This window comes from Schistocerca nitens, chromosome 1, assembly GCF_023898315.1.
Source record: "Schistocerca nitens isolate TAMUIC-IGC-003100 chromosome 1, iqSchNite1.1, whole genome shotgun sequence".
Classification (NCBI taxonomy): domain Eukaryota; kingdom Metazoa; phylum Arthropoda; class Insecta; order Orthoptera; family Acrididae; genus Schistocerca; species Schistocerca nitens.
The window spans coordinates 831619984-831640554 of NC_064614.1; the positions used below are offsets into that span (position 1 = coordinate 831619984).

The 20571-nt window shown below is 51.6% G+C and overlaps 22 non-coding genes across 22 annotated transcripts; all 22 read left to right on the plus strand.

The window, feature by feature from the left end:
• Positions 1–515: 515 nt before the first annotated feature.
• LOC126203991 (U2 spliceosomal RNA) lies at positions 516–708 on the plus strand. Its single transcript, XR_007540442.1, has one exon. It is a non-coding gene; the product is annotated as a U2 spliceosomal RNA (small nuclear RNA).
• Positions 709–1446: 738 nt separating this feature from the next.
• Positions 1447–1639, plus strand: LOC126203997 (U2 spliceosomal RNA). Its single transcript, XR_007540443.1, has one exon. It is a non-coding gene; the product is annotated as a U2 spliceosomal RNA (small nuclear RNA).
• A 735-nt stretch (positions 1640–2374) lies between these two features.
• Positions 2375–2567, plus strand: LOC126204004 (U2 spliceosomal RNA). The gene has a single exon (XR_007540444.1). It is a non-coding gene; the product is annotated as a U2 spliceosomal RNA (small nuclear RNA).
• A 735-nt stretch (positions 2568–3302) lies between these two features.
• On the plus strand, positions 3303–3495 carry LOC126204021 (U2 spliceosomal RNA). The gene has a single exon (XR_007540445.1). It is a non-coding gene; the product is annotated as a U2 spliceosomal RNA (small nuclear RNA).
• Positions 3496–4230: 735 nt separating this feature from the next.
• On the plus strand, positions 4231–4423 carry LOC126204028 (U2 spliceosomal RNA). Its single transcript, XR_007540446.1, has one exon. It is a non-coding gene; the product is annotated as a U2 spliceosomal RNA (small nuclear RNA).
• A 735-nt stretch (positions 4424–5158) lies between these two features.
• On the plus strand, positions 5159–5351 carry LOC126204036 (U2 spliceosomal RNA). Its single transcript, XR_007540447.1, has one exon. It is a non-coding gene; the product is annotated as a U2 spliceosomal RNA (small nuclear RNA).
• Positions 5352–6086: 735 nt separating this feature from the next.
• On the plus strand, positions 6087–6279 carry LOC126204044 (U2 spliceosomal RNA). Its single transcript, XR_007540448.1, has one exon. It is a non-coding gene; the product is annotated as a U2 spliceosomal RNA (small nuclear RNA).
• Positions 6280–7014: 735 nt separating this feature from the next.
• On the plus strand, positions 7015–7207 carry LOC126204051 (U2 spliceosomal RNA). Its single transcript, XR_007540449.1, has one exon. It is a non-coding gene; the product is annotated as a U2 spliceosomal RNA (small nuclear RNA).
• A 735-nt stretch (positions 7208–7942) lies between these two features.
• On the plus strand, positions 7943–8135 carry LOC126204059 (U2 spliceosomal RNA). Its single transcript, XR_007540450.1, has one exon. It is a non-coding gene; the product is annotated as a U2 spliceosomal RNA (small nuclear RNA).
• Positions 8136–8873: 738 nt separating this feature from the next.
• On the plus strand, positions 8874–9066 carry LOC126204067 (U2 spliceosomal RNA). Its single transcript, XR_007540451.1, has one exon. It is a non-coding gene; the product is annotated as a U2 spliceosomal RNA (small nuclear RNA).
• A 735-nt stretch (positions 9067–9801) lies between these two features.
• Positions 9802–9994, plus strand: LOC126204074 (U2 spliceosomal RNA). Its single transcript, XR_007540452.1, has one exon. It is a non-coding gene; the product is annotated as a U2 spliceosomal RNA (small nuclear RNA).
• A 735-nt stretch (positions 9995–10729) lies between these two features.
• LOC126204082 (U2 spliceosomal RNA) lies at positions 10730–10922 on the plus strand. Its single transcript, XR_007540453.1, has one exon. It is a non-coding gene; the product is annotated as a U2 spliceosomal RNA (small nuclear RNA).
• A 735-nt stretch (positions 10923–11657) lies between these two features.
• On the plus strand, positions 11658–11850 carry LOC126204090 (U2 spliceosomal RNA). The gene has a single exon (XR_007540454.1). It is a non-coding gene; the product is annotated as a U2 spliceosomal RNA (small nuclear RNA).
• A 735-nt stretch (positions 11851–12585) lies between these two features.
• On the plus strand, positions 12586–12778 carry LOC126204105 (U2 spliceosomal RNA). The gene has a single exon (XR_007540455.1). It is a non-coding gene; the product is annotated as a U2 spliceosomal RNA (small nuclear RNA).
• Positions 12779–13513: 735 nt separating this feature from the next.
• On the plus strand, positions 13514–13706 carry LOC126204113 (U2 spliceosomal RNA). Its single transcript, XR_007540456.1, has one exon. It is a non-coding gene; the product is annotated as a U2 spliceosomal RNA (small nuclear RNA).
• Positions 13707–14445: 739 nt separating this feature from the next.
• Positions 14446–14638, plus strand: LOC126204120 (U2 spliceosomal RNA). The gene has a single exon (XR_007540457.1). It is a non-coding gene; the product is annotated as a U2 spliceosomal RNA (small nuclear RNA).
• A 735-nt stretch (positions 14639–15373) lies between these two features.
• LOC126204128 (U2 spliceosomal RNA) lies at positions 15374–15566 on the plus strand. The gene has a single exon (XR_007540458.1). It is a non-coding gene; the product is annotated as a U2 spliceosomal RNA (small nuclear RNA).
• A 735-nt stretch (positions 15567–16301) lies between these two features.
• On the plus strand, positions 16302–16494 carry LOC126204137 (U2 spliceosomal RNA). Its single transcript, XR_007540459.1, has one exon. It is a non-coding gene; the product is annotated as a U2 spliceosomal RNA (small nuclear RNA).
• Positions 16495–17229: 735 nt separating this feature from the next.
• On the plus strand, positions 17230–17422 carry LOC126204144 (U2 spliceosomal RNA). Its single transcript, XR_007540460.1, has one exon. It is a non-coding gene; the product is annotated as a U2 spliceosomal RNA (small nuclear RNA).
• Positions 17423–18157: 735 nt separating this feature from the next.
• Positions 18158–18350, plus strand: LOC126204152 (U2 spliceosomal RNA). Its single transcript, XR_007540461.1, has one exon. It is a non-coding gene; the product is annotated as a U2 spliceosomal RNA (small nuclear RNA).
• Positions 18351–19085: 735 nt separating this feature from the next.
• Positions 19086–19278, plus strand: LOC126204160 (U2 spliceosomal RNA). The gene has a single exon (XR_007540462.1). It is a non-coding gene; the product is annotated as a U2 spliceosomal RNA (small nuclear RNA).
• A 735-nt stretch (positions 19279–20013) lies between these two features.
• Positions 20014–20206, plus strand: LOC126204167 (U2 spliceosomal RNA). Its single transcript, XR_007540463.1, has one exon. It is a non-coding gene; the product is annotated as a U2 spliceosomal RNA (small nuclear RNA).
• The last annotated feature ends 365 nt before the right edge of the window (positions 20207–20571 follow it).

Genomic DNA, 20571 nt, shown 5'->3' on the forward strand with positions numbered 1-20571 from the left:
CAATTTATGGGGGCACACAACAGTGCCTTCAGATGCCTCGTTGGCGTCTCTTATGGTCCGGCCACAGATAATTTTAATTAAATTTTTTGGAGTTATAACCTTAGCTCCTCGCGAACGTCGTCGTCGCCGCCGCACGCACGCAGAATACGTGTGTACACACACATATGCAGTAGGCGGTGGACGATGTAAGCACTCGGCTAGGTGTAGCTCGCGCCGGCCTCGCGCCGGTGTAGCTCGCGCCGGCCTGGCGCTGCTGTGGGGCGGCCGCACGGCTTCTGCACCGCCCTGGCAGCTAGCGGCGGTCAAATGGGAGTCGCCGTTTACTCTTCGACATGGACGCTAGTACTGGGCTGTTGACGATTGCTCTCGTGAATTGTCGTTCCTTCCGGCACTTGCTTTTGCGATGTTTTCGACGGTCGCCTGTTGCCATATCGGCCCGTACCACCGTGTGTCACTCCCACATGTGGAGCGCACACGCTGCAAGCATTTAGGCCCTTCCACTGCGGGTTTTCCTTATCGCTTCTCGGCCTTTTGGCTAAGATCAAAGTGTAGTATCTGTTCTTATCAGCTTAATATCTGATACGTCCTGCATCGCAGGACCAGAATATTAAACTCATTTTTGGCTCATGACGGAGTGCTAGGGGCTTGCTCCACCTCTGTCGCGGGTTGGCCCGGCATTGCAGTACCGCCGGGATCGGCCCACCTAAAATTAATTAAAACACAGCCTGAAATGGGTTAATATTCTGCAGTGGTCAGATATTCCGCTGATAGCAAAACTTGTCGTAGTTGTCGATGTGCCCAGTAGTTAGCTGCTTACACACCACGTACTCTTTAAATTAATTTTAGATTATCGCAAGTATTCAATTTTTTTTTTTTTTTTTTTTGCCTTTAGCCGGACCCCTCTTGCAGCCGCATTACACCAGGCTGGCAATTTATGGGGGCACACAACAGTGCCTTCAGATGCCTCGTTGGCGTCTCTTATGGTCCGGCCACAGATAATTTTAATTAAATTTTTTGGAGTTATAACCTTAGCTCCTCGCGAACGTCGTCGTCGCCGCCGCCGCACGCACGCAGAATACGTGTGTACACACACATATGCAGTAGGCGGTGGACGATGTAAGCACTCGGCTAGGTGTAGCTCGCGCCGGCCTCGCGCCGGTGTAGCTCGCGCCGGCCTGGCGCTGCTGTGGGGCGGCCGCACGGCTTCTGCACCGCCCTGGCAGCTAGCGGCGGTCAAATGGGAGTCGCCGTTTACTCTTCGACATGGACGCTAGTACTGGGCTGTTGACGATTGCTCTCGTGAATTGTCGTTCCTTCCGGCACTTGCTTTTGCGATGTTTTCGACGGTCGCCTGTTGCCATATCGGCCCGTACCACCGTGTGTCACTCCCACATGTGGAGCGCACACGCTGCAAGCATTTAGGCCCTTCCACTGCGGGTTTTCCTTATCGCTTCTCGGCCTTTTGGCTAAGATCAAAGTGTAGTATCTGTTCTTATCAGCTTAATATCTGATACGTCCTGCATCGCAGGACCAGAATATTAAACTCATTTTTGGCTCATGACGGAGTGCTAGGGGCTTGCTCCACCTCTGTCGCGGGTTGGCCCGGCATTGCAGTACCGCCGGGATCGGCCCACCTAAAATTAATTAAAACACAGCCTGAAATGGGTTAATATTCTGCAGTGGTCAGATATTCCGCTGATAGCAAAACTTGTCGTAGTTGTCGATGTGCCCAGTAGTTAGCTGCTTACACACCACGTACTCTTTAAATTAATTTTAGATTATCGCAAGTATTCAATTTTTTTTTTTTTTTTTTTTGCCTTTAGCCGGACCCCTCTTGCAGCCGCATTACACCAGGCTGGCAATTTATGGGGGCACACAACAGTGCCTTCAGATGCCTCGTTGGCGTCTCTTATGGTCCGGCCACAGATAATTTTAATTAAATTTTTTGGAGTTATAACCTTAGCTCCTCGCGAACGTCGTCGTCGCCGCCGCACGCACGCAGAATACGTGTGTACACACACATATGCAGTAGGCGGTGGACGATGTAAGCACTCGGCTAGGTGTAGCTCGCGCCGGCCTCGCGCCGGTGTAGCTCGCGCCGGCCTGGCGCTGCTGTGGGGCGGCCGCACGGCTTCTGCACCGCCCTGGCAGCTAGCGGCGGTCAAATGGGAGTCGCCGTTTACTCTTCGACATGGACGCTAGTACTGGGCTGTTGACGATTGCTCTCGTGAATTGTCGTTCCTTCCGGCACTTGCTTTTGCGATGTTTTCGACGGTCGCCTGTTGCCATATCGGCCCGTACCACCGTGTGTCACTCCCACATGTGGAGCGCACACGCTGCAAGCATTTAGGCCCTTCCACTGCGGGTTTTCCTTATCGCTTCTCGGCCTTTTGGCTAAGATCAAAGTGTAGTATCTGTTCTTATCAGCTTAATATCTGATACGTCCTGCATCGCAGGACCAGAATATTAAACTCATTTTTGGCTCATGACGGAGTGCTAGGGGCTTGCTCCACCTCTGTCGCGGGTTGGCCCGGCATTGCAGTACCGCCGGGATCGGCCCACCTAAAATTAATTAAAACACAGCCTGAAATGGGTTAATATTCTGCAGTGGTCAGATATTCCGCTGATAGCAAAACTTGTCGTAGTTGTCGATGTGCCCAGTAGTTAGCTGCTTACACACCACGTACTCTTTAAATTAATTTTAGATTATCGCAAGTATTCAATTTTTTTTTTTTTTTTTTTTGCCTTTAGCCGGACCCCTCTTGCAGCCGCATTACACCAGGCTGGCAATTTATGGGGGCACACAACAGTGCCTTCAGATGCCTCGTTGGCGTCTCTTATGGTCCGGCCACAGATAATTTTAATTAAATTTTTTGGAGTTATAACCTTAGCTCCTCGCGAACGTCGTCGTCGCCGCCGCACGCACGCAGAATACGTGTGTACACACACATATGCAGTAGGCGGTGGACGATGTAAGCACTCGGCTAGGTGTAGCTCGCGCCGGCCTCGCGCCGGTGTAGCTCGCGCCGGCCTGGCGCTGCTGTGGGGCGGCCGCACGGCTTCTGCACCGCCCTGGCAGCTAGCGGCGGTCAAATGGGAGTCGCCGTTTACTCTTCGACATGGACGCTAGTACTGGGCTGTTGACGATTGCTCTCGTGAATTGTCGTTCCTTCCGGCACTTGCTTTTGCGATGTTTTCGACGGTCGCCTGTTGCCATATCGGCCCGTACCACCGTGTGTCACTCCCACATGTGGAGCGCACACGCTGCAAGCATTTAGGCCCTTCCACTGCGGGTTTTCCTTATCGCTTCTCGGCCTTTTGGCTAAGATCAAAGTGTAGTATCTGTTCTTATCAGCTTAATATCTGATACGTCCTGCATCGCAGGACCAGAATATTAAACTCATTTTTGGCTCATGACGGAGTGCTAGGGGCTTGCTCCACCTCTGTCGCGGGTTGGCCCGGCATTGCAGTACCGCCGGGATCGGCCCACCTAAAATTAATTAAAACACAGCCTGAAATGGGTTAATATTCTGCAGTGGTCAGATATTCCGCTGATAGCAAAACTTGTCGTAGTTGTCGATGTGCCCAGTAGTTAGCTGCTTACACACCACGTACTCTTTAAATTAATTTTAGATTATCGCAAGTATTCAATTTTTTTTTTTTTTTTTTTTGCCTTTAGCCGGACCCCTCTTGCAGCCGCATTACACCAGGCTGGCAATTTATGGGGGCACACAACAGTGCCTTCAGATGCCTCGTTGGCGTCTCTTATGGTCCGGCCACAGATAATTTTAATTAAATTTTTTGGAGTTATAACCTTAGCTCCTCGCGAACGTCGTCGTCGCCGCCGCACGCACGCAGAATACGTGTGTACACACACATATGCAGTAGGCGGTGGACGATGTAAGCACTCGGCTAGGTGTAGCTCGCGCCGGCCTCGCGCCGGTGTAGCTCGCGCCGGCCTGGCGCTGCTGTGGGGCGGCCGCACGGCTTCTGCACCGCCCTGGCAGCTAGCGGCGGTCAAATGGGAGTCGCCGTTTACTCTTCGACATGGACGCTAGTACTGGGCTGTTGACGATTGCTCTCGTGAATTGTCGTTCCTTCCGGCACTTGCTTTTGCGATGTTTTCGACGGTCGCCTGTTGCCATATCGGCCCGTACCACCGTGTGTCACTCCCACATGTGGAGCGCACACGCTGCAAGCATTTAGGCCCTTCCACTGCGGGTTTTCCTTATCGCTTCTCGGCCTTTTGGCTAAGATCAAAGTGTAGTATCTGTTCTTATCAGCTTAATATCTGATACGTCCTGCATCGCAGGACCAGAATATTAAACTCATTTTTGGCTCATGACGGAGTGCTAGGGGCTTGCTCCACCTCTGTCGCGGGTTGGCCCGGCATTGCAGTACCGCCGGGATCGGCCCACCTAAAATTAATTAAAACACAGCCTGAAATGGGTTAATATTCTGCAGTGGTCAGATATTCCGCTGATAGCAAAACTTGTCGTAGTTGTCGATGTGCCCAGTAGTTAGCTGCTTACACACCACGTACTCTTTAAATTAATTTTAGATTATCGCAAGTATTCAATTTTTTTTTTTTTTTTTTTTGCCTTTAGCCGGACCCCTCTTGCAGCCGCATTACACCAGGCTGGCAATTTATGGGGGCACACAACAGTGCCTTCAGATGCCTCGTTGGCGTCTCTTATGGTCCGGCCACAGATAATTTTAATTAAATTTTTTGGAGTTATAACCTTAGCTCCTCGCGAACGTCGTCGTCGCCGCCGCACGCACGCAGAATACGTGTGTACACACACATATGCAGTAGGCGGTGGACGATGTAAGCACTCGGCTAGGTGTAGCTCGCGCCGGCCTCGCGCCGGTGTAGCTCGCGCCGGCCTGGCGCTGCTGTGGGGCGGCCGCACGGCTTCTGCACCGCCCTGGCAGCTAGCGGCGGTCAAATGGGAGTCGCCGTTTACTCTTCGACATGGACGCTAGTACTGGGCTGTTGACGATTGCTCTCGTGAATTGTCGTTCCTTCCGGCACTTGCTTTTGCGATGTTTTCGACGGTCGCCTGTTGCCATATCGGCCCGTACCACCGTGTGTCACTCCCACATGTGGAGCGCACACGCTGCAAGCATTTAGGCCCTTCCACTGCGGGTTTTCCTTATCGCTTCTCGGCCTTTTGGCTAAGATCAAAGTGTAGTATCTGTTCTTATCAGCTTAATATCTGATACGTCCTGCATCGCAGGACCAGAATATTAAACTCATTTTTGGCTCATGACGGAGTGCTAGGGGCTTGCTCCACCTCTGTCGCGGGTTGGCCCGGCATTGCAGTACCGCCGGGATCGGCCCACCTAAAATTAATTAAAACACAGCCTGAAATGGGTTAATATTCTGCAGTGGTCAGATATTCCGCTGATAGCAAAACTTGTCGTAGTTGTCGATGTGCCCAGTAGTTAGCTGCTTACACACCACGTACTCTTTAAATTAATTTTAGATTATCGCAAGTATTCAATTTTTTTTTTTTTTTTTTTTGCCTTTAGCCGGACCCCTCTTGCAGCCGCATTACACCAGGCTGGCAATTTATGGGGGCACACAACAGTGCCTTCAGATGCCTCGTTGGCGTCTCTTATGGTCCGGCCACAGATAATTTTAATTAAATTTTTTGGAGTTATAACCTTAGCTCCTCGCGAACGTCGTCGTCGCCGCCGCACGCACGCAGAATACGTGTGTACACACACATATGCAGTAGGCGGTGGACGATGTAAGCACTCGGCTAGGTGTAGCTCGCGCCGGCCTCGCGCCGGTGTAGCTCGCGCCGGCCTGGCGCTGCTGTGGGGCGGCCGCACGGCTTCTGCACCGCCCTGGCAGCTAGCGGCGGTCAAATGGGAGTCGCCGTTTACTCTTCGACATGGACGCTAGTACTGGGCTGTTGACGATTGCTCTCGTGAATTGTCGTTCCTTCCGGCACTTGCTTTTGCGATGTTTTCGACGGTCGCCTGTTGCCATATCGGCCCGTACCACCGTGTGTCACTCCCACATGTGGAGCGCACACGCTGCAAGCATTTAGGCCCTTCCACTGCGGGTTTTCCTTATCGCTTCTCGGCCTTTTGGCTAAGATCAAAGTGTAGTATCTGTTCTTATCAGCTTAATATCTGATACGTCCTGCATCGCAGGACCAGAATATTAAACTCATTTTTGGCTCATGACGGAGTGCTAGGGGCTTGCTCCACCTCTGTCGCGGGTTGGCCCGGCATTGCAGTACCGCCGGGATCGGCCCACCTAAAATTAATTAAAACACAGCCTGAAATGGGTTAATATTCTGCAGTGGTCAGATATTCCGCTGATAGCAAAACTTGTCGTAGTTGTCGATGTGCCCAGTAGTTAGCTGCTTACACACCACGTACTCTTTAAATTAATTTTAGATTATCGCAAGTATTCAATTTTTTTTTTTTTTTTTTTTGCCTTTAGCCGGACCCCTCTTGCAGCCGCATTACACCAGGCTGGCAATTTATGGGGGCACACAACAGTGCCTTCAGATGCCTCGTTGGCGTCTCTTATGGTCCGGCCACAGATAATTTTAATTAAATTTTTTGGAGTTATAACCTTAGCTCCTCGCGAACGTCGTCGTCGCCGCCGCACGCACGCAGAATACGTGTGTACACACACATATGCAGTAGGCGGTGGACGATGTAAGCACTCGGCTAGGTGTAGCTCGCGCCGGCCTCGCGCCGGTGTAGCTCGCGCCGGCCTGGCGCTGCTGTGGGGCGGCCGCACGGCTTCTGCACCGCCCTGGCAGCTAGCGGCGGTCAAATGGGAGTCGCCGTTTACTCTTCGACATGGACGCTAGTACTGGGCTGTTGACGATTGCTCTCGTGAATTGTCGTTCCTTCCGGCACTTGCTTTTGCGATGTTTTCGACGGTCGCCTGTTGCCATATCGGCCCGTACCACCGTGTGTCACTCCCACATGTGGAGCGCACACGCTGCAAGCATTTAGGCCCTTCCACTGCGGGTTTTCCTTATCGCTTCTCGGCCTTTTGGCTAAGATCAAAGTGTAGTATCTGTTCTTATCAGCTTAATATCTGATACGTCCTGCATCGCAGGACCAGAATATTAAACTCATTTTTGGCTCATGACGGAGTGCTAGGGGCTTGCTCCACCTCTGTCGCGGGTTGGCCCGGCATTGCAGTACCGCCGGGATCGGCCCACCTAAAATTAATTAAAACACAGCCTGAAATGGGTTAATATTCTGCAGTGGTCAGATATTCCGCTGATAGCAAAACTTGTCGTAGTTGTCGATGTGCCCAGTAGTTAGCTGCTTACACACCACGTACTCTTTAAATTAATTTTAGATTATCGCAAGTATTCAATTTTTTTTTTTTTTTTTTTTGCCTTTAGCCGGACCCCTCTTGCAGCCGCATTACACCAGGCTGGCAATTTATGGGGGCACACAACAGTGCCTTCAGATGCCTCGTTGGCGTCTCTTATGGTCCGGCCACAGATAATTTTAATTAAATTTTTTGGAGTTATAACCTTAGCTCCTCGCGAACGTCGTCGTCGCCGCCGCACGCACGCAGAATACGTGTGTACACACACATATGCAGTAGGCGGTGGACGATGTAAGCACTCGGCTAGGTGTAGCTCGCGCCGGCCTCGCGCCGGTGTAGCTCGCGCCGGCCTGGCGCTGCTGTGGGGCGGCCGCACGGCTTCTGCACCGCCCTGGCAGCTAGCGGCGGTCAAATGGGAGTCGCCGTTTACTCTTCGACATGGACGCTAGTACTGGGCTGTTGACGATTGCTCTCGTGAATTGTCGTTCCTTCCGGCACTTGCTTTTGCGATGTTTTCGACGGTCGCCTGTTGCCATATCGGCCCGTACCACCGTGTGTCACTCCCACATGTGGAGCGCACACGCTGCAAGCATTTAGGCCCTTCCACTGCGGGTTTTCCTTATCGCTTCTCGGCCTTTTGGCTAAGATCAAAGTGTAGTATCTGTTCTTATCAGCTTAATATCTGATACGTCCTGCATCGCAGGACCAGAATATTAAACTCATTTTTGGCTCATGACGGAGTGCTAGGGGCTTGCTCCACCTCTGTCGCGGGTTGGCCCGGCATTGCAGTACCGCCGGGATCGGCCCACCTAAAATTAATTAAAACACAGCCTGAAATGGGTTAATATTCTGCAGTGGTCAGATATTCCGCTGATAGCAAAACTTGTCGTAGTTGTCGATGTGCCCAGTAGTTAGCTGCTTACACACCACGTACTCTTTAAATTAATTTTAGATTATCGCAAGTATTCAATTTTTTTTTTTTTTTTTTTTGCCTTTAGCCGGACCCCTCTTGCAGCCGCATTACACCAGGCTGGCAATTTATGGGGGCACACAACAGTGCCTTCAGATGCCTCGTTGGCGTCTCTTATGGTCCGGCCACAGATAATTTTAATTAAATTTTTTGGAGTTATAACCTTAGCTCCTCGCGAACGTCGTCGTCGCCGCCGCCGCACGCACGCAGAATACGTGTGTACACACACATATGCAGTAGGCGGTGGACGATGTAAGCACTCGGCTAGGTGTAGCTCGCGCCGGCCTCGCGCCGGTGTAGCTCGCGCCGGCCTGGCGCTGCTGTGGGGCGGCCGCACGGCTTCTGCACCGCCCTGGCAGCTAGCGGCGGTCAAATGGGAGTCGCCGTTTACTCTTCGACATGGACGCTAGTACTGGGCTGTTGACGATTGCTCTCGTGAATTGTCGTTCCTTCCGGCACTTGCTTTTGCGATGTTTTCGACGGTCGCCTGTTGCCATATCGGCCCGTACCACCGTGTGTCACTCCCACATGTGGAGCGCACACGCTGCAAGCATTTAGGCCCTTCCACTGCGGGTTTTCCTTATCGCTTCTCGGCCTTTTGGCTAAGATCAAAGTGTAGTATCTGTTCTTATCAGCTTAATATCTGATACGTCCTGCATCGCAGGACCAGAATATTAAACTCATTTTTGGCTCATGACGGAGTGCTAGGGGCTTGCTCCACCTCTGTCGCGGGTTGGCCCGGCATTGCAGTACCGCCGGGATCGGCCCACCTAAAATTAATTAAAACACAGCCTGAAATGGGTTAATATTCTGCAGTGGTCAGATATTCCGCTGATAGCAAAACTTGTCGTAGTTGTCGATGTGCCCAGTAGTTAGCTGCTTACACACCACGTACTCTTTAAATTAATTTTAGATTATCGCAAGTATTCAATTTTTTTTTTTTTTTTTTTTGCCTTTAGCCGGACCCCTCTTGCAGCCGCATTACACCAGGCTGGCAATTTATGGGGGCACACAACAGTGCCTTCAGATGCCTCGTTGGCGTCTCTTATGGTCCGGCCACAGATAATTTTAATTAAATTTTTTGGAGTTATAACCTTAGCTCCTCGCGAACGTCGTCGTCGCCGCCGCACGCACGCAGAATACGTGTGTACACACACATATGCAGTAGGCGGTGGACGATGTAAGCACTCGGCTAGGTGTAGCTCGCGCCGGCCTCGCGCCGGTGTAGCTCGCGCCGGCCTGGCGCTGCTGTGGGGCGGCCGCACGGCTTCTGCACCGCCCTGGCAGCTAGCGGCGGTCAAATGGGAGTCGCCGTTTACTCTTCGACATGGACGCTAGTACTGGGCTGTTGACGATTGCTCTCGTGAATTGTCGTTCCTTCCGGCACTTGCTTTTGCGATGTTTTCGACGGTCGCCTGTTGCCATATCGGCCCGTACCACCGTGTGTCACTCCCACATGTGGAGCGCACACGCTGCAAGCATTTAGGCCCTTCCACTGCGGGTTTTCCTTATCGCTTCTCGGCCTTTTGGCTAAGATCAAAGTGTAGTATCTGTTCTTATCAGCTTAATATCTGATACGTCCTGCATCGCAGGACCAGAATATTAAACTCATTTTTGGCTCATGACGGAGTGCTAGGGGCTTGCTCCACCTCTGTCGCGGGTTGGCCCGGCATTGCAGTACCGCCGGGATCGGCCCACCTAAAATTAATTAAAACACAGCCTGAAATGGGTTAATATTCTGCAGTGGTCAGATATTCCGCTGATAGCAAAACTTGTCGTAGTTGTCGATGTGCCCAGTAGTTAGCTGCTTACACACCACGTACTCTTTAAATTAATTTTAGATTATCGCAAGTATTCAATTTTTTTTTTTTTTTTTTTTGCCTTTAGCCGGACCCCTCTTGCAGCCGCATTACACCAGGCTGGCAATTTATGGGGGCACACAACAGTGCCTTCAGATGCCTCGTTGGCGTCTCTTATGGTCCGGCCACAGATAATTTTAATTAAATTTTTTGGAGTTATAACCTTAGCTCCTCGCGAACGTCGTCGTCGCCGCCGCACGCACGCAGAATACGTGTGTACACACACATATGCAGTAGGCGGTGGACGATGTAAGCACTCGGCTAGGTGTAGCTCGCGCCGGCCTCGCGCCGGTGTAGCTCGCGCCGGCCTGGCGCTGCTGTGGGGCGGCCGCACGGCTTCTGCACCGCCCTGGCAGCTAGCGGCGGTCAAATGGGAGTCGCCGTTTACTCTTCGACATGGACGCTAGTACTGGGCTGTTGACGATTGCTCTCGTGAATTGTCGTTCCTTCCGGCACTTGCTTTTGCGATGTTTTCGACGGTCGCCTGTTGCCATATCGGCCCGTACCACCGTGTGTCACTCCCACATGTGGAGCGCACACGCTGCAAGCATTTAGGCCCTTCCACTGCGGGTTTTCCTTATCGCTTCTCGGCCTTTTGGCTAAGATCAAAGTGTAGTATCTGTTCTTATCAGCTTAATATCTGATACGTCCTGCATCGCAGGACCAGAATATTAAACTCATTTTTGGCTCATGACGGAGTGCTAGGGGCTTGCTCCACCTCTGTCGCGGGTTGGCCCGGCATTGCAGTACCGCCGGGATCGGCCCACCTAAAATTAATTAAAACACAGCCTGAAATGGGTTAATATTCTGCAGTGGTCAGATATTCCGCTGATAGCAAAACTTGTCGTAGTTGTCGATGTGCCCAGTAGTTAGCTGCTTACACACCACGTACTCTTTAAATTAATTTTAGATTATCGCAAGTATTCAATTTTTTTTTTTTTTTTTTTTGCCTTTAGCCGGACCCCTCTTGCAGCCGCATTACACCAGGCTGGCAATTTATGGGGGCACACAACAGTGCCTTCAGATGCCTCGTTGGCGTCTCTTATGGTCCGGCCACAGATAATTTTAATTAAATTTTTTGGAGTTATAACCTTAGCTCCTCGCGAACGTCGTCGTCGCCGCCGCACGCACGCAGAATACGTGTGTACACACACATATGCAGTAGGCGGTGGACGATGTAAGCACTCGGCTAGGTGTAGCTCGCGCCGGCCTCGCGCCGGTGTAGCTCGCGCCGGCCTGGCGCTGCTGTGGGGCGGCCGCACGGCTTCTGCACCGCCCTGGCAGCTAGCGGCGGTCAAATGGGAGTCGCCGTTTACTCTTCGACATGGACGCTAGTACTGGGCTGTTGACGATTGCTCTCGTGAATTGTCGTTCCTTCCGGCACTTGCTTTTGCGATGTTTTCGACGGTCGCCTGTTGCCATATCGGCCCGTACCACCGTGTGTCACTCCCACATGTGGAGCGCACACGCTGCAAGCATTTAGGCCCTTCCACTGCGGGTTTTCCTTATCGCTTCTCGGCCTTTTGGCTAAGATCAAAGTGTAGTATCTGTTCTTATCAGCTTAATATCTGATACGTCCTGCATCGCAGGACCAGAATATTAAACTCATTTTTGGCTCATGACGGAGTGCTAGGGGCTTGCTCCACCTCTGTCGCGGGTTGGCCCGGCATTGCAGTACCGCCGGGATCGGCCCACCTAAAATTAATTAAAACACAGCCTGAAATGGGTTAATATTCTGCAGTGGTCAGATATTCCGCTGATAGCAAAACTTGTCGTAGTTGTCGATGTGCCCAGTAGTTAGCTGCTTACACACCACGTACTCTTTAAATTAATTTTAGATTATCGCAAGTATTCAATTTTTTTTTTTTTTTTTTTTGCCTTTAGCCGGACCCCTCTTGCAGCCGCATTACACCAGGCTGGCAATTTATGGGGGCACACAACAGTGCCTTCAGATGCCTCGTTGGCGTCTCTTATGGTCCGGCCACAGATAATTTTAATTAAATTTTTTGGAGTTATAACCTTAGCTCCTCGCGAACGTCGTCGTCGCCGCCGCACGCACGCAGAATACGTGTGTACACACACATATGCAGTAGGCGGTGGACGATGTAAGCACTCGGCTAGGTGTAGCTCGCGCCGGCCTCGCGCCGGTGTAGCTCGCGCCGGCCTGGCGCTGCTGTGGGGCGGCCGCACGGCTTCTGCACCGCCCTGGCAGCTAGCGGCGGTCAAATGGGAGTCGCCGTTTACTCTTCGACATGGACGCTAGTACTGGGCTGTTGACGATTGCTCTCGTGAATTGTCGTTCCTTCCGGCACTTGCTTTTGCGATGTTTTCGACGGTCGCCTGTTGCCATATCGGCCCGTACCACCGTGTGTCACTCCCACATGTGGAGCGCACACGCTGCAAGCATTTAGGCCCTTCCACTGCGGGTTTTCCTTATCGCTTCTCGGCCTTTTGGCTAAGATCAAAGTGTAGTATCTGTTCTTATCAGCTTAATATCTGATACGTCCTGCATCGCAGGACCAGAATATTAAACTCATTTTTGGCTCATGACGGAGTGCTAGGGGCTTGCTCCACCTCTGTCGCGGGTTGGCCCGGCATTGCAGTACCGCCGGGATCGGCCCACCTAAAATTAATTAAAACACAGCCTGAAATGGGTTAATATTCTGCAGTGGTCAGATATTCCGCTGATAGCAAAACTTGTCGTAGTTGTCGATGTGCCCAGTAGTTAGCTGCTTACACACCACGTACTCTTTAAATTAATTTTAGATTATCGCAAGTATTCAATTTTTTTTTTTTTTTTTTTTGCCTTTAGCCGGACCCCTCTTGCAGCCGCATTACACCAGGCTGGCAATTTATGGGGGCACACAACAGTGCCTTCAGATGCCTCGTTGGCGTCTCTTATGGTCCGGCCACAGATAATTTTAATTAAATTTTTTGGAGTTATAACCTTAGCTCCTCGCGAACGTCGTCGTCGCCGCCGCACGCACGCAGAATACGTGTGTACACACACATATGCAGTAGGCGGTGGACGATGTAAGCACTCGGCTAGGTGTAGCTCGCGCCGGCCTCGCGCCGGTGTAGCTCGCGCCGGCCTGGCGCTGCTGTGGGGCGGCCGCACGGCTTCTGCACCGCCCTGGCAGCTAGCGGCGGTCAAATGGGAGTCGCCGTTTACTCTTCGACATGGACGCTAGTACTGGGCTGTTGACGATTGCTCTCGTGAATTGTCGTTCCTTCCGGCACTTGCTTTTGCGATGTTTTCGACGGTCGCCTGTTGCCATATCGGCCCGTACCACCGTGTGTCACTCCCACATGTGGAGCGCACACGCTGCAAGCATTTAGGCCCTTCCACTGCGGGTTTTCCTTATCGCTTCTCGGCCTTTTGGCTAAGATCAAAGTGTAGTATCTGTTCTTATCAGCTTAATATCTGATACGTCCTGCATCGCAGGACCAGAATATTAAACTCATTTTTGGCTCATGACGGAGTGCTAGGGGCTTGCTCCACCTCTGTCGCGGGTTGGCCCGGCATTGCAGTACCGCCGGGATCGGCCCACCTAAAATTAATTAAAACACAGCCTGAAATGGGTTAATATTCTGCAGTGGTCAGATATTCCGCTGATAGCAAAACTTGTCGTAGTTGTCGATGTGCCCAGTAGTTAGCTGCTTACACACCACGTACTCTTTAAATTAATTTTAGATTATCGCAAGTATTCAATTTTTTTTTTGTTTTTTTTTTGCCTTTAGCCGGACCCCTCTTGCAGCCGCATTACACCAGGCTGGCAATTTATGGGGGCACACAACAGTGCCTTCAGATGCCTCGTTGGCGTCTCTTATGGTCCGGCCACAGATAATTTTAATTAAATTTTTTGGAGTTATAACCTTAGCTCCTCGCGAACGTCGTCGTCGCCGCCGCCGCACGCACGCAGAATACGTGTGTACACACACATATGCAGTAGGCGGTGGACGATGTAAGCACTCGGCTAGGTGTAGCTCGCGCCGGCCTCGCGCCGGTGTAGCTCGCGCCGGCCTGGCGCTGCTGTGGGGCGGCCGCACGGCTTCTGCACCGCCCTGGCAGCTAGCGGCGGTCAAATGGGAGTCGCCGTTTACTCTTCGACATGGACGCTAGTACTGGGCTGTTGACGATTGCTCTCGTGAATTGTCGTTCCTTCCGGCACTTGCTTTTGCGATGTTTTCGACGGTCGCCTGTTGCCATATCGGCCCGTACCACCGTGTGTCACTCCCACATGTGGAGCGCACACGCTGCAAGCATTTAGGCCCTTCCACTGCGGGTTTTCCTTATCGCTTCTCGGCCTTTTGGCTAAGATCAAAGTGTAGTATCTGTTCTTATCAGCTTAATATCTGATACGTCCTGCATCGCAGGACCAGAATATTAAACTCATTTTTGGCTCATGACGGAGTGCTAGGGGCTTGCTCCACCTCTGTCGCGGGTTGGCCCGGCATTGCAGTACCGCCGGGATCGGCCCACCTAAAATTAATTAAAACACAGCCTGAAATGGGTTAATATTCTGCAGTGGTCAGATATTCCGCTGATAGCAAAACTTGTCGTAGTTGTCGATGTGCCCAGTAGTTAGCTGCTTACACACCACGTACTCTTTAAATTAATTTTAGATTATCGCAAGTATTCAATTTTTTTTTTTTTTTTTTTTGCCTTTAGCCGGACCCCTCTTGCAGCCGCATTACACCAGGCTGGCAATTTATGGGGGCACACAACAGTGCCTTCAGATGCCTCGTTGGCGTCTCTTATGGTCCGGCCACAGATAATTTTAATTAAATTTTTTGGAGTTATAACCTTAGCTCCTCGCGAACGTCGTCGTCGCCGCCGCACGCACGCAGAATACGTGTGTACACACACATATGCAGTAGGCGGTGGACGATGTAAGCACTCGGCTAGGTGTAGCTCGCGCCGGCCTCGCGCCGGTGTAGCTCGCGCCGGCCTGGCGCTGCTGTGGGGCGGCCGCACGGCTTCTGCACCGCCCTGGCAGCTAGCGGCGGTCAAATGGGAGTCGCCGTTTACTCTTCGACATGGACGCTAGTACTGGGCTGTTGACGATTGCTCTCGTGAATTGTCGTTCCTTCCGGCACTTGCTTTTGCGATGTTTTCGACGGTCGCCTGTTGCCATATCGGCCCGTACCACCGTGTGTCACTCCCACATGTGGAGCGCACACGCTGCAAGCATTTAGGCCCTTCCACTGCGGGTTTTCCTTATCGCTTCTCGGCCTTTTGGCTAAGATCAAAGTGTAGTATCTGTTCTTATCAGCTTAATATCTGATACGTCCTGCATCGCAGGACCAGAATATTAAACTCATTTTTGGCTCATGACGGAGTGCTAGGGGCTTGCTCCACCTCTGTCGCGGGTTGGCCCGGCATTGCAGTACCGCCGGGATCGGCCCACCTAAAATTAATTAAAACACAGCCTGAAATGGGTTAATATTCTGCAGTGGTCAGATATTCCGCTGATAGCAAAACTTGTCGTAGTTGTCGATGTGCCCAGTAGTTAGCTGCTCACACACCACGTACTCTTTAAATTAATTTTAGATTATCGCAAGTATTCAATTTTTTTTTTTTTTTTTTTTGCCTTTAGCCGGACCCCTCTTGCAGCCGCATTACACCAGGCTGGCAATTTATGGGGGCACACAACAGTGCCTTCAGATGCCTCGTTGGCGTCTCTTATGGTCCGGCCACAGATAATTTTAATTAAATTTTTTGGAGTTATAACCTTAGCTCCTCGCGAACGTCGTCGTCGCCGCCGCACGCACGCAGAATACGTGTGTACACACACATATGCAGTAGGCGGTGGACGATGTAAGCACTCGGCTAGGTGTAGCTCGCGCCGGCCTCGCGCCGGTGTAGCTCGCGCCGGCCTGGCGCTGCTGTGGGGCGGCCGCACGGCTTCTGCACCGCCCTGGCAGCTAGCGGCGGTCAAATGGGAGTCGCCGTTTACTCTTCGACATGGACGCTAGTACTGGGCTGTTGACGATTGCTCTCGTGAATTGTCGTTCCTTCCGGCACTTGCTTTTGCGATGTTTTCGACGGTCGCCTGTTGCCATATCGGCCCGTACCACCGTGTGTCACTCCCACATGTGGAGCGCACACGCTGCAAGCATTTAGGCCCTTCCACTGCGGGTTTTCCTTATCGCTTCTCGGCCTTTTGGCTAAGATCAAAGTGTAGTATCTGTTCTTATCAGCTTAATATCTGATACGTCCTGCATCGCAGGACCAGAATATTAAACTCATTTTTGGCTCATGACGGAGTGCTAGGGGCTTGCTCCACCTCTGTCGCGGGTTGGCCCGGCATTGCAGTACCGCCGGGATCGGCCCACCTAAAATTAATTAAAACACAGCCTGAAATGGGTTAATATTCTGCAGTGGTCAGATATTCCGCTGATAGCAAAACTTGTCGTAGTTGTCGATGTGCCCAGTAGTTAGCTGCTTACACACCACGTACTCTTTAAATTAATTTTAGATTATCGCAAGTATTCAATTTTTTTTTTTTTTTTTTTTGCCTTTAGCCGGACCCCTCTTGCAGCCGCATTACACCAGGCTGGCAATTTATGGGGGCACACAACAGTGCCTTCAGATGCCTCGTTGGCGTCTCTTATGGTCCGGCCACAGATAATTTTAATTAAATTTTTTGGAGTTATAACCTTAGCTCCTCGCGAACGTCGTCGTCGCCGCCGCACGCACGCAGAATACGTGTGTACACACACATATGCAGTAGGCGGTGGACGATGTAAGCACTCGGCTAGGTGTAGCTCGCGCCGGCCTCGCGCCGGTGTAGCTCGCGCCGGCCTGGCGCTGCTGTGGGGCGGCCGCACGGCTTCTGCACCGCCCTGGCAGCTAGCGGCGGTCAAATGGGAGTCGCCGTTTACTCTTCGACATGGACGCTAGTACTGGGCTGTTGACGATTGCTCTCGTGAATTGTCGTTCCTTCCGGCACTTGCTTTTGCGATGTTTTCGACGGTCGCCTGTTGCCATATCGGCCCGTACCACCGTGTGTCACTCCCACATGTGGAGCGCACACGCTGCAAGCATTTAGGCCCTTCCACTGCGGGTTTTCCTTATCGCTTCTCGGCCTTTTGGCTAAGATCAAAGTGTAGTATCTGTTCTTATCAGCTTAATATCTGATACGTCCTGCATCGCAGGACCAGAATATTAAACTCATTTTTGGCTCATGACGGAGTGCTAGGGGCTTGCTCCACCTCTGTCGCGGGTTGGCCCGGCATTGCAGTACCGCCGGGATCGGCCCACCTAAAATTAATTAAAACACAGCCTGAAATGGGTTAATATTCTGCAGTGGTCAGATATTCCGCTGATAGCAAAACTTGTCGTAGTTGTCGATGTGCCCAGTAGTTAGCTGCTTACACACCACGTACTCTTTAAATTAATTTTAGATTATCGCAAGTATTCAATTTTTTTTTTTTTTTTTTTTGCCTTTAGCCGGACCCCTCTTGCAGCCGCATTACACCAGGCTGGCAATTTATGGGGGCACACAACAGTGCCTTCAGATGCCTCGTTGGCGTCTCTTATGGTCCGGCCACAGATAATTTTAATTAAATTTTTTGGAGTTATAACCTTAGCTCCTCGCGAACGTCGTCGTCGCCGCCGCACGCACGCAGAATACGTGTGTACACACACATATGCAGTAGGCGGTGGACGATGTAAGCACTCGGCTAGGTGTAGCTCGCGCCGGCCTCGCGCCGGTGTAGCTCGCGCCGGCCTGGCGCTGCTGTGGGGCGGCCGCACGGCTTCTGCACCGCCCTGGCAGCTAGCGGCGGTCAAATGGGAGTCGCCGTTTACTCTTCGACATGGACGCTAGTACTGGGCTGTTGACGATTGCTCTCGTGAATTGTCGTTCCTTCCGGCACTTGCTTTTGCGATGTTTTCGACGGTCGCCTGTTGCCATATCGGCCCGTACCACCGTGTGTCACTCCCACATGTGGAGCGCACACGCTGCAAGCATTTAGGCCCTTCCACTGCGGGTTTTCCTTATCGCTTCTCGGCCTTTTGGCTAAGATCAAAGTGTAGTATCTGTTCTTATCAGCTTAATATCTGATACGTCCTGCATCGCAGGACCAGAATATTAAACTCATTTTTGGCTCATGACGGAGTGCTAGGGGCTTGCTCCACCTCTGTCGCGGGTTGGCCCGGCATTGCAGTACCGCCGGGATCGGCCCACCTAAAATTAATTAAAACACAGCCTGAAATGGGTTAATATTCTGCAGTGGTCAGATATTCCGCTGATAGCAAAACTTGTCGTAGTTGTCGATGTGCCCAGTAGTTAGCTGCTTACACACCACGTACTCTTTAAATTAATTTTAGATTATCGCAAGTATTCAATTTTTTTTTTTTTTTTTTTTGCCTTTAGCCGGACCCCTCTTGCAGCCGCATTACACCAGGCTGGCAATTTATGGGGGCACACAACAGTGCCTTCAGATGCCTCGTTGGCGTCTCTTATGGTCCGGCCACAGATAATTTTAATTAAATTTTTTGGAGTTATAACCTTAGCTCCTCGCGAACGTCGTCGTCGCCGCCGCACGCACGCAGAATACGTGTGTACACACACATATGCAGTAGGCGGTGGACGATGTAAGCACTCGGCTAGGTGTAGCTCGCGCCGGCCTCGCGCCGGTGTAGCTCGCGCCGGCCTGGCGCTGCTGTGGGGCGGCCGCACGGCTTCTGCACCGCCCTGGCAGCTAGCGGCGGTCAAATGGGAGTCGCCGTTTACTCTTCGACATGGACGCTAGTACTGGGCTGTTGACGATTGCTCTCGTGAATTGTCGTTCCTTCCGGCACTTGCTTTTGCGATGTTTTCGACGGTCGCCTGTTGCCATATCGGCCCGTACCACCGTGTGTCACTCCCACATGTGGAGCGCACACGCTGCAAGCATTTAGGCCCTTCCACTGCGGGTTTTCCTTATCGCTTCTCGGCCTTTTGGCTAAGATCAAAGTGTAGTATCTGTTCTTATCAGCTTAATATCTGATACGTCCTGCATCGCAGGACCAGAATATTAAACTCATTTTTGGCTCATGACGGAGTGCTAGGGGCTTGCTCCACCTCTGTCGCGGGTTGGCCCGGCATTGCAGTACCGCCGGGATCGGCCCACCTAAAATTAATTAAAACACAGCCTGAAATGGGTTAATATTCTGCAGTGGTCAGATATTCCGCTGATAGCAAAACTTGTCGTAGTTGTCGATGTGCCCAGTAGTTAGCTGCTTACACACCACGTACTCTTTAAATTAATTTTAGATTATCGCAAGTATTCAATTTTTTTTTTTTTTTTTTTTGCCTTTAGCCGGACCCCTCTTGCAGCCGCATTACACCAGGCTGGCAATTTATGGGGGCACACAACAGTGCCTTCAGATGCCTCGTTGGCGTCTCTTATGGTCCGGCCACAGATAATTTTAATTAAATTTTTTGGAGTTATAACCTTAGCTCCTCGCGAACGTCGTCGTCGCCGCCGCACGCACGCAGAATACGTGTGTACACACACATATGCAGTAGGCGGTGGACGATGTAAGCACTCGGCTAGGTGTAGCTCGCGCCGGCCTCGCGCCGGTGTAGCTCGCGCCGGCCTGGCGCTGCTGTGGGGCGGCCGCACGGCTTCTGCACCGCCCTGGCAGCTAGCGGCGGTCAAATGGGAGTCGCCGTTTACTCTTCGACATGGACGCTAGTACTGGGCTGTTGACGATTGCTCTCGTGAATTGTCGTTCCTTCCGGCACTTGCTTTTGCGATGTTTTCGACGGTCGCCTGTTGCCATATCGGCCCGTACCACCGTGTGTCACTCCCACATGTGGAGCGCACACGCTGCAAGCATTTAGGCCCTTCCACTGCGGGTTTTCCTTATCGCTTCTCGGCCTTTTGGCTAAGATCAAAGTGTAGTATCTGTTCTTATCAGCTTAATATCTGATACGTCCTGCATCGCAGGACCAGAATATTAAACTCATTTTTGGCTCATGACGGAGTGCTAGGGGCTTGCTCCACCTCTGTCGCGGGTTGGCCCGGCATTGCAGTACCGCCGGGATCGGCCCACCTAAAATTAATTAAAACACAGCCTGAAATGGGTTAATATTCTGCAGTGGTCAGATATTCCGCTGATAGCAAAACTTGTCGTAGTTGTCGATGTGCCCAGTAGTTAGCTGCTCACACACCACGTACTCTTTAAATTAATTTTAGATTATCGCAAGTATTCAATTTTTTTTTTTTTTTTTTTTGCCTTTAGCCGGACCCCTCTTGCAGCCGCATTACACCAGGCTGGCAATTTATGGGGGCACACAACAGTGCCTTCAGATGCCTCGTTGGCGTCTCTTATGGTCCGGCCACAGATAATTTTAATTAAATTTTTTGGAGTTATAACCTTAGCTCCTCGCGAACGTCGTCGTCGCCGCCGCACGCACGCAGAA